Raw genomic sequence first — 10,149 nt, forward strand, 5'->3', positions numbered from 1 at the left:
CGACGATATATTGATTTATTCAAAGAGCGAGTCTGATCATGCTGAGCATCTGAAGGAGGTATTGGAGACTCTGAAGAAAGAGAAGTTGTATGCTAAGTTTTCGAAATGCGCGTTCTGGTTGCGAGAAGTGCAATTTCTAGGTCACGTGATCAATCCTGAAGGGATTACCGTGGACCCAGCTAAGATTGAAGCGATAACGAATTGGAAGACTCCGCAGAATCCGACTGATATATGAAGCTTCTTAGGGTTAGCTGGCTACTATAGGAGATTCATCGAAGGTTTCTCCAAGATAGCCGCACCGTTGACCGGTATGACCCGAAAGTCGATAGTATTCAGTTGGGGTAAGTTTCAAGAAGAAGCTTTTCAGGAGTTAAAGAAGAGACTCACGCAAGCTCCAATCCTTGCTTTACCCGATGGTGACGAGGGCTTGGTTGTTTGTACTGATGCTTCACATCGTGGGTTAGGTTGCGTGCTGATGCAACGAGGTAAGGTGATAGCTTACGCGTCTAGACAGTTGAAAGTCCATGAGATTACTTATCCAACGCATGATTTAGAGCAAGCAGCAGTAGTGCATGCACTCAAGATATGGAGACATTATCTGTATGATACTAAGTGTACCATTTACACAGATCATAAGAGTTTAAAGTACTTCTTCGAGCAGAAGGAATTGAGCATGAGACAGAGGAGGTGGTTGGAGTTGATTAAGGATTACGACTACGACATTAAGTACTATCCTGGTAAAGCTAATGTGGTCGCCGTCGCATTAAGTCGTAAGAACGAGGAAGTCATTGCAACAGTGAAGTCATACCAGTTGATTATGAATTCAGGTATGTTTGATGAAATCATCAAAGCACAGTCAGGAGTGTTGGTAGATGAAGGGATAGTGAAGAAAGAAAGGATTTTCGGTCAGAAAGACGAGTTGATGGAAAACACTCATAGTGTTAAGACAAGGTTTGACCGTATGTGGATTCCACACCATGGAGATCTCAGAGGTCGAATCTTAGATGAAGCTCATAAGTCAAGATATTCAATTCATCCAGGAACTACGAAGATTTACCAATATTTGAAAAGATATTACTAGTGGCCAGGCATGAAGAATGATGTAGTAGATTATGTCAGTCAGTGCCTAACTTGCTTGCGAGTCAAGGCAGAGCACCAAAAACCTTATAGAAATATGCAGCCTCTAGAGATACCAGAATGGAAATGGGAACAAGTCACCATGGATTTCATAACTAAGCTACCTCGTACAGCTAAGCACCATGATACCATCTGGGTGATAGTGGACCGTTTGACCAAAAGTGCTCACTTTCTGCCCATACGAGAGGCCATCTTGTCAGAAACGTTAGCAAAGTTGTTCATAAAAGAGGTTGTGGCCAAGCATGGAGTGCCGTTATCGATCGTGTCTGATACAGATACTCGATTCACTTCGAGGTTTTGGAAGAAGTTCCATGAAGCTATGGGAACGAGATTGAACATTAGTACGTCGTATCATTCTCAAACCGATGGACAGTCTGAAAGGACGATCCAAACCCTTGAGGATATGCTACGTGCTTATGTTTTAGACTTTGGTGGAAGTTGGGATGATCATCTGCATCTAGCAGAGTTCTCCTATAAAAACAGTTACCATTCAAGTATTGGTATGCCACCATTTGAGATGCTCTACGGTAGACGATGTAGGACCCCGGTGTGTTGGGGAGAGATTGGCCAGAAGAAGATGGGAAGCCTAGAAGTTGTGCAAGAAACCTCTTCGAAGTTCGATCAGATCAAGGCAAGAATGAAAGCTGCTCAAGATAGACATAAGTCGTATGCTGATAAGCGGCGACGACCGATTGAGTTTAACGTTGGTGACAATGTGATGCTAAAGGTCTCGCCTTGGAAAGGAATCATTCGTTTCAGGAAGAGGGGAAAGTTGAGTCCAAGGTACATTGGACCGTTTAAAATTTTAGATCGTGTGGGTGAAGTGGCTTATAAGCTGGATTTGCCCGAAGAGTTAGAAGGAATTCATTCAACCTTCCATGTTTCTCACCTAAGGAAATGCCTAGCTGATGACACGTCCCATGTGCCATTGATGGACATTGAGGTTGATGAACAATTGAAATACATTGAGCAACCGATCGAGATAGTTGACCACAAGGAGAAGCAACTTCGTCACAGGGTTATATCTTTAGCGAAAGTGATATGGAAGCATCGCAAGGGTTCAGAAGCTACTTGGGAAGTTGAAGAAGAGATGCGCAAGTTTTATCCGAATTTATTTATGTAATAGTTAGGTTTCGGGGACGAAACCTCTTTAAGGAGGGAAGACTTGTAACATCCTACTTTTGGTTATATTAATAAAATAAATTTCGTCTATTTTATGGTGGGTCGTTATCGGTGTAGATAAATAGAATACGAGTTGAGCTAGTGTTGGGTAAACGGATATGGGTTATGGACTTGGGTTAGGAAAGAAAGAAGGAAAGACCATGGGCTTAAGCCCATGATCCATAAATATATAAACCCTTAATCACCATTTAATTCCTCATTTACTCATATTTCATACACCACCAAAGCACACACTTAAGCTTTCTCTCTAGTTCTCTCCTTCTCTAGCAGAAACCAAGAAATAATCCGAGCACCGACCCGAGGTAATGATAGTTTAATATTGTATGAGCTTAACCCGTTAGATATAGCCACGAAACGACGAGCCGACACCGTTAAACCGTTTAAGTCACGAGATCCGGGTGGAATCGGGTATAAACCAAACCTATGATGAGCTTAGGGGTCACTCTAGCTCAGATCTGGATCGAACGGGGCGAAAAATGGTGAAAAAAAAGTTAAAACTCATTTTTCCGACGAGTTCGCGGTTTTCCGGCGGCTTTCCGGCGGCGGCGCCGGAAAAGTTAATACGAAGTAGAGAATGTCAGGGAATGTTCTGACATTCCCTGACCTAACCTTCGTTCGCTATGGGAACTTAGCGAATCGGAGGGTGATTCTTTAGCAGATTCGCATAAGGAAGCCTAACGAATTAGACTTGATTCGTATCCGATTCGTTAAGGGAAAAGGGTAACGAATTACCCTTGATTCGTATTAGCCAGTTCATTAAAGAAGATAACGAATTAGATTATCCAATTCGCTATAGGAATTGATGCGTTTAAACAACCAGTTTGTTAAGGGGTTCAATTCGTTACAAGAACCAGTTCGTATGACAACTCGATTCGTTAAGAATAATGTAACGAATTAGAAGTTTAACATAATGACAGAATGGTCCTTGAACTTAGAAAAGAATGATTTAATTGCAAAGAAGCCCTCGAACTTTTTAAGTTAGCAAAATTTAGTAATTCAAAATCTTAATGGAAAACGTGTTACGACAGTTAGCGGAAATAAAATTTTTCCAAGATGACCTGGCAGCTCGTCCCCAGCCAGGGGCTCTGCCCCTTGGACCCTGCTAGGGGCTGCCGCCCCTAGACCCCGCTGCCAGGGGCGCTGCCCCCGGACCCCCGTTCGTTGAGGGTAATAATTAGATTAGAAACGCGAGATGAGTAGTGATAGTTAATTGATGCATGTAATTATTATACAGTTAGCCGTGCCCAACTGAAGAAGGGAATAACAATTAACGGTGAACGTAACCGACTTCAGGTGAGTTTCTAGCCCCATTACTTGTTACGTTTTCGGGGCTGTATTCATACTAGATGTGATTAGTTAATACACTTATCCTAAGTGATAAGTGTATGCCATATATGTATTATGTGAAATGTATGAATGGTTTCTTGCCGGTACATGAACGATCTTCGAAATTGTATGTACTGCCAGGAAATGGATGATGTTATATGTATGTTGTAATATGAAAAATGAATGATGTATGTATGTGCCAAACTTACGATTATGTATATAGAAAGTATGTTAAGGAGGTATGGAAGAAAGGGTACCGGACCCAAATAATATCCGAGGATGGAGGGTACCGGACCCTAATAATACCCGAGGATGGGGGGTACTGGACCCTAATAATATCCGAGGATGAAGGTTACCGGACCCTAATAATATCCGAGGATGGAGGGTACCGGATAATAATATCCTAGGTATGTAGGGCGAATGCTCTTTATAACGTAAGGTTAGTTATGATTGCGTATGATGATTGATGGACATGACAAGTATGTAATGCGTACCCTCGGGCACGTATATGTGTATGTAAAGTAAGTGATGTGATTAACTAGAACTCACTCAGCGTAGCTGACTTTTAGTATGCACGCAGGCAAATAGGTTGAGGCAGCTCGCGTGATTGAAGACACATGGCATGGAATCGAAGATACTGGCATCTCGAGGAAATGTTGTGATGTTTTAAAAAACTATGTTTTGTTTTAATTGACTATGAATGTTTTATAAGACAACATTTGAAGGTTATGTAACATATTATGGTTGAAGTTTTAATGTTCCGTGAATGTTTTAATTAACTCTGATATAAGAACTGTGTTTATGAGTAAATCCAACACCAAAGTAGGGCTACCGGTAACGGGGCCTTACAGGAGGAAAAATACCATGGGATTAAGCCCATGACCCATGATATAAATACCACAATTTCCACCAATTAATTCATTCTCATCCATTCCATACACCACACAAAACACTCACTTAAGCTATCTCTCTAGTTTCTCTCTTTCTCTAGACCGAAACCATGTAGAAGAGTCGATCCCGACCCAAGGTAATGATAGTATGATGTTTATGGACCAAACCCGCTAGATTTAGTCGCGAAACGACGAGCCAACACCCTTAAACCACCACGAGATCCTGGTGGAATCGGGTATAAATCGATCAAAAGATGAGCTTAGGGGTCACCCTAGCTCAGATCTGGATCAAACGGGGAGAAAACGGTGGAAAATAACTGAGATCTCGCTTTTCTAAAGAGATCCCGGTTTTTCGGCGATGGCGGCGCCGGAAAAGCGTGTACGAGTATGTCAGAGGACATTTTGACATTATGACCTAACCCTAATTCGTTAGCGGGGAAAGGACGAATTAGCAAGTAATTCGTTAAGGAAGAATAACGAATTAGCTCCATTCGTTAAGCAATTCGTTAAGCAATTCATTGAGCAGTTCGTTATGGGGGAATGACGAATGAACCCTCATTCGTTAGAAGGTCCATTCGTTATAAAAGGGGTCATTCGTTTTAAAGGCCATTTCCTTATAAGGGTCAGTTCGTTTTAAAGGTCAATTCGTTATGAAGTAACTAATTAGTCAATTCGTTATGAAAGACAAAAGTAACGAATGAACCCCAATTCGCTAACAAATTGGATAACGAATTAGAAGTTTGAGAGAATGACAGAAAGGTCCCTGGACTTAGAAAAATGGATTAAATACAAAGAAGCCCTCGAACTTTTTAAGTTAGCAAAGTAAATAATAATTTAAAATCCTAATGGAAAATGTGTTAAGACAGTTAATGGAAATAAAATTTTTCCAATCTGACCTGGCAGCTCGACCCCAACCAGGGGCTCTACCCCTTGGACCTTGCTAGGGGTTGCCGCCCCTAGAACCCCGTTACCAGGGGCGCTGCCCCCGGACCCCCGTTCGTCGAGGGTTATAATTAAACTAGAAATATTATATGAGCAGTGATAGTTAATTGATACATGTAATTATTATATAGTTAGCCGTGGACAACTAAAGAAAGGGATTACCATTAACTCTGAACGTAACCGCATTCAGGTGAGTTTCTTGCCCCATTTCCTTGTTATGCTTTCGGGGTTGTGTGCATACTCAACGTGTTAGTTAATACACTTACCTTAAATGGTAAGTGTATGCCATGTATGATTTATTATGTTATTTATGTATGTGTATTTTGAATTGAATGAAAGCTTGTCGGTACGTGAACAATCTTCGGATATTGCACGGATTGGCAAGAGAGGTATGTTTATGACAGCTGAATGTGTATGTTAGATATATGTATAACATATGAGTATGTATGAACGATAAAAAAATGTATATGTTTGTTATAGGTATGTAAAGACAGAATGTTCGAAGATGAAGAAGGGATCAGACCCTAATAATATATGAGATAGAGAATTAAAGAGGGATCAGACCCTACTAATATCTGAGATAGACAAGAAAAAGATCAGACCCTAATAATATCTGAGATAGACAAAGGAAAGAGGGATTAGACCCTAATAATATATGAGATAGAAATGACAGTAGTTATATAGTATGAAAGTAATAAAGTATGAATGAATGTATGAAATTATGTAACGAAAGTAAGTTAGTAAAGTAATTATTATATACCTTAGGGTGCATAATTGAAGGTAAGTGTATGTATTGTATGATATGTGATTAACTAAAACTCACTCAGCGTAGCTGACTTTTAGTATGCACGCAGGTGAGTAGGATGAGACAGCTGGCTTGAGCGGAGACACATGGCAGAAGAATAAGAGTCTGACATCTGAAGACGCAAGTTGTTTTCTGTTTAATGTTTTAATGTTGAAACACAAGAATGTTTTTAGACAAGTTATGAATTATTTAAATGTTTTATGAAAGTTTTATATTCCGCGTAAAGTTTTAATTAACTCTGATATTTAGAACTGTGTTTATGAGTAAATCCAACGTCCAAAGTAGGGCACCGGTACTGGGGCCTTACAATTCATCGTTTGGTTTGGAATTTGTTTATCACCCCTAATACATTTGAGTCCAGATGGCATTATCTTATTAAGAAATTCTGTTTACAAGACAACGAGTGGTTGAATGATATGTTTGATATCCGAGATCGTTGGGTTCCTACTTATTTTCTTGATATCCCGTTTTGTTGTTTAATGAAGACTTCATCTCGTTGTGAAAGCTTTAATTCAACATTTAAAGTCAACTCAACTAGCGCTAATACGCTTGTGCAATTCATGTTGTGTATGGAGTCTAGACTTGACAGTCAACGTTATTCTCAAAGATGTTTTGAGTACAAGACTTCATCTACTTCATTTAAAAGTTCTACTAGTGAAGAAATAAAAAACATGCATTTGATTTGTGCACTCAAATTGTTTTTTTATGAAGTTAGAAAGGAGATAATGAAAGGAAAGTATTGTTGTTACGTCACAAATACTGAATCCGTTGATGCTCATGTTTTATATTCTGTGACACACTTGGACAAAAAGAAGGATATTACCAACGTTTTTCTGGTACGTTAACATGTGTTAACACGTTAACATATGCTATATTGTTAACGTATGTTATAAGTTAATACAAAACATATGTTATAAGTTAAATTCATGTTAACATATGCTATAATCATACATTCTGTTTTTAACCTACAGGTTAAGTTTGATCCTGCTGACAACTCTGCGTCTTGTTCTTGCATGGGATTCACTCGTATTTGGTTTTTATGCTGCCATGTTTTTTGTGTTTATAGAATTAAAAAAGTTGACAATATCCCTTTGAAGTACGTTAGTCATATGTGGAAACTGGATGTTCTACCTAGAAGTTTTTTCTCACTTTCAACTCGTCATAGTGTGGATTCAAACCCTCAAAGTGTTTTACGTTTTGAGATTTTGGAAATGGTTAGTCAATGTGTTGACATGTTGAGGATTGATTATGAAGGACTTAACTCTTTTGCTATGAATTTTAAAGAATTAAAATATGTGTTCTTTGAAAAAAGTTTTAAAAATGCGGATGCTGTAGATGACAATGAAACTATCTTTGAAGAAATTATTAGCATTGTGAATGAAGGTGATGATTTTATTGAGAATCCAGATGCTGTTCAGACTAAAGGATGTGGCAAGGTTCGTCTGTCACACCCTCAAAATCCACTAACGGAATTTTACCGTCAGAGGGTGTGAACTAACAGGATCGGAATCATTAGTTATAATCAAACCATAAAAACGTTTAAATGAAAATAAGTGCGGAAGCGTAAAAACCAAAAGATAAAAGTTGCGTCACGCAGGACGACTCAAAACCCCATAATAACAGTTTAAAATCAGGTTGCATAAACAAAAGCGTTTCAAACAATGCATGATCCTATACCGCGCGCCCGCCTCGGCTACCTGAGAATAACATACTAAAAGTGTCAACACGAGGTTGTTGAGTTCACAAGTTTATATAAAATTTGCGTTCAGCGTTTTGCGTTTAGCGTTTTGCGTTCAGCGTTTTGCGTTACCAGATAGTGTTATGTCAATTATATATCTATAGGTAGCTAGCCTATAAAACAAATATTACTAAGTGTTCGACACCGAAGCTGACTGTTTATCATTTGCCTTGCCACCAGGTCTATCCCGACCATGGTATGTGTTTAGCCAAGATTACACCCACTCGACCTCCAGTCGAGTTTAGCGTTGGGTGGGGTTTGTCAAACCCAGTAGTACTACTCAACAATGACTCGCTATTATCCAATACTAAACGGTTCGATGTGAATGAAGGACTTTAGTTATTGCGTTTGCCACTTAGTCTTTACAAGTGATATATAATTTATATTAACAAAATCTTAAATGCGTTTTTGGAGTATGTTATCTCCCCAAGTGAAAAGCGTTTGAAAATAGTTTAGAGGGGTAAGTGAACTCACGGTTTGCGAAGAATTCCCAAAATAAATCACCAAAGGATGCGCGTCACAGAAAAACTCTCTCAAGCGTTCTAAAACAACAAAGAGATTTTTCTAAGTGTCGGAACTATTATCGAGTCTCTAGACTCGGCACATAATACCTATGCACACAATATGTTTCGTGTTTCGTTTGTGAATCGTGTGTGACTTTAACAAGTACATTTGTGATACATTACATGTGTGAGCAATTATTTACGTGTCATGTATTAATAATGTACATCACTAGAAATTACTCCCCGTGAGGGCAATTTGGTCAACACATGACAATTAATTAGCAATTATTCCCCGCAAGGGCAATTTGGTCAAAACACGACAATTAATTAGCAATTACCATGTTTCATGCAACTTTTACAAAATTCAGCAACTAGTTTCTTAATGACAGAATTCTACTTGTAAAACTAGTCTATTCCACCGATCATAGCATCTCAATTAATTTACCAAAAATCATCACAAAAGCATACATGTATTAGGTTTCCAGAACGTATTTTATTTTATTTTTATTCCACATATGTTTCTCAAAATGATCAAAACATTACAGCAAACTCATAACAGTCAAATTCATGCGCAACAGAATATTATTTGAAATTCCCGTTAAACTAAAAATCCAACAAATGCAAGACCACTTGGGTTAGATTCCTAACTCAACAAGTCAACTTCCAGAAGTGGAACCAACCCAATTGGTCTCGTAGTTCATGAGATATAACATTTACAAAACAACCTAACAGTAGGTCTAACAACTCAGCTTTGCACAACGTTTTTGTAAAATCATAAAGGTTAACTTTTACACGTCAAAAAATTGAAAATTTATATTATTTAGAAACTAGACTCAACCTAGTTTACTGTAGTATCAATAATCTCAACCAATTTTCACATTTACACCCCATTACAGTCAATTGAACATCAACAACACAATCTGTCCAGAAACTGTTTGCAACAAAACTCAACATATTAACCATCTATAGACCACAATTCATGCATATAACATTCTAGACACCATAACCATTATCCATGCATATCAATCACACCATACATACATGTTTAGGGTTTTGTTTGATCTCAAATCAAAGACACAACAATTAACATGTAATAATATCAATTCTAGTTATCAAATCATCGTCAATACATCATCAAATCAAACAAATCATATGAACACATTATATGGAGATTTTCGGAACCTAGGGTTTGTAATTAACCCATTAAAAATCGAAATCAAGTATAAAGGATGCATAGGATAGTCGTTTATACCTTCCTTGCACCTTAATCTTCAATCAAACTTGAACAATCTTGATTGTATGTGTGTGTATGAAGGCCGATCGCAAGGGGGGGGGGGTCTAGAGGCTGCCGTCGGGTTTGGGAGGAAGAGAGGAGAGAGTTTAGGGTATTGGTTAATATTAATAATAATAATATAATACACTTTGGTCCCTTAACTTTCAAATGTTACTTTTCTAGCTTAATTAACTAGTTCTAGCACATTGAGTTAACGTTTATAACAATGTTATCACATAGCACATAAGTCTAACACATAATTATCACATAATTATTGTTTTGACGTTTTTCGTTTATTCACCAATTGTTTGTGTCAACCCGTTTGCGTTTCAGTGCAATTCCCAAAAGACTAC

The sequence above is a fragment of the Bidens hawaiensis genome, unplaced genomic scaffold, assembly GCF_021521415.1.
Source record: "Bidens hawaiensis isolate Kalapana, Puna unplaced genomic scaffold, B.hawaiensis_p1.1 tig00004551_1, whole genome shotgun sequence".
In the NCBI taxonomy this organism is placed as follows: domain Eukaryota; kingdom Viridiplantae; phylum Streptophyta; class Magnoliopsida; order Asterales; family Asteraceae; genus Bidens; species Bidens hawaiensis.